Genomic DNA, 1,602 nt, shown 5'->3' with positions numbered 1-1,602 from the left:
GGAATGATTATAATCATTTTATACATATTGCATTCTGTGCCTATAAAAGAGTTGTGGCTCAGTCCATTAATTGAAGGTCAAGAGCTTTGGCCAGCGATATGTCTGACCAATCCAGTCCAATCCAAATAGCCCAAACAACCAGATACGCAAATGACCTGCCATACCATGAGGTGCAAAGTATGTTAGCAGACGCAGTCCATGAGAAGTGCACAACCCCTAACACTGGAGCCATTCCAAAAATTATTTGGGATCCCAAAAACACACCTAGGGAGTTTTTAGCAAAAGCAAAAGATGACAGGTGGCCCGTCAATGCACCAAGGCAGCATCAACCTGCAGGGAATTGGGGGAACGTGGGACCACAGAGGGGGCGTGGTGGATCCGCAAGGGGAGGACAAAGGGCTCGGAGTGCAGGGAATCCCAGTAACAATGTGTGTTGGACTGGCTGTTTCAGATGTGGAGCTGAAGGGCACTGGTCTCGAGAATGCCCTGAACAGCCCCAAAGCTATCAAGGGCAAGGCTACCAACCCCAGGCACGAGGAGGTTAGAGACAGCGAGGGGGATGCAGGGGAGCCCACCAAGCTCCAAACCCAAGTGCGGCAACAGTGGCCCAGTACCCAGTAGCTGACTGGGGCTGGGAGGGGGAGCAGTACTGACGGATCCCGGAGAGTGGTTGGGGAGGGCAGAACCCATGCTGTCGATGACCATGGAAGGTACAGAATTGTCCTTCCTGGTTGACACTGGAGCAACATACTCAACATTGAGAGCCACACCAGACAGTGCAACACTCTCCTGTCACACAGTTAATGTGGTGGGTTTTTCCGGGGTTCCAATGACTCTGCCACTGAGAGATCCAGCATTGACAAAGCTGGGAAAACAGACTTTGAAACACCAATACGTGGTGTCATCACAGGTGCCTGTAAATCTCATGGGCAGGGACCTGCTCGTGAAGCTGGGAGCCACAATCATGTGCTCTGCAGATGGACTGACTATTACTCTGCCTGGAGGAAAAGAATTCCCGTGCCTGGGATCACATTCAAAGACTCAATATCTAGCCGCTGCCGAAATCTACTGGGGGAGGCTAGTGGAAGAAGGCATTCTGAGACACTATCAGCGGTGGAAACCCTGGATAATGAGCCTGGCCGTCTATTCCCCGCCGCGTGATCCATACCACGTCACTCTCTTTTATGATAGGGAAGATGATGACACCTATCGGGAACAGTTCCAGTCTGATCAGAGTGTCAGACCTGGAATGTGCGAACACATAACATTTATGTTGGGCCAGAAGGTGTAGCCGCGGCTGTGAAATTTACAGATGAACAACTGTCTTGGTACAATGTGGGAGAGGATTCAGCATTACATTGGCGGTCCACGAATATGGGCAGAAATCTGTGCCATCAGAAACTGAATTTGAATAAGTTCAATTTGAATTTGAATTGCTCGAATTGAATCTGAATTGTAACTTGAATAAATGCTTTTGAAAACTGAATTTGAATTAGTCTAATTTGAAATTGAATTTATGGTTTGAAAATGATCATCACTAAATTGAAATTGAATTTTATATTTTGAAAATGAATTGATTTGCTTTGAAACTACATTTTATCC

General features: G+C 47.3%; 1 pseudogene; it reads left to right on the top strand.

Annotated features, from left to right (window-relative positions):
• Positions 1 to 703: 703 nt before the first annotated feature.
• LOC102306715 overlaps positions 704 to 1,602 on the top strand; it is a 5,370-nt pseudogene continuing 4,471 nt past the window's right edge.

The sequence above is a fragment of the Haplochromis burtoni genome, unplaced genomic scaffold (assembly GCF_018398535.1).
Source record: "Haplochromis burtoni strain Fernald_Lab_line unplaced genomic scaffold, NCSU_Asbu1 Contig_1114, whole genome shotgun sequence".
Lineage (NCBI taxonomy): Eukaryota > Metazoa > Chordata > Actinopteri > Cichliformes > Cichlidae > Haplochromis > Haplochromis burtoni.
The sequence above is the reverse complement of the archived record's forward strand: the minus strand, read 5'-3'. Positions and strand labels throughout refer to the sequence as shown.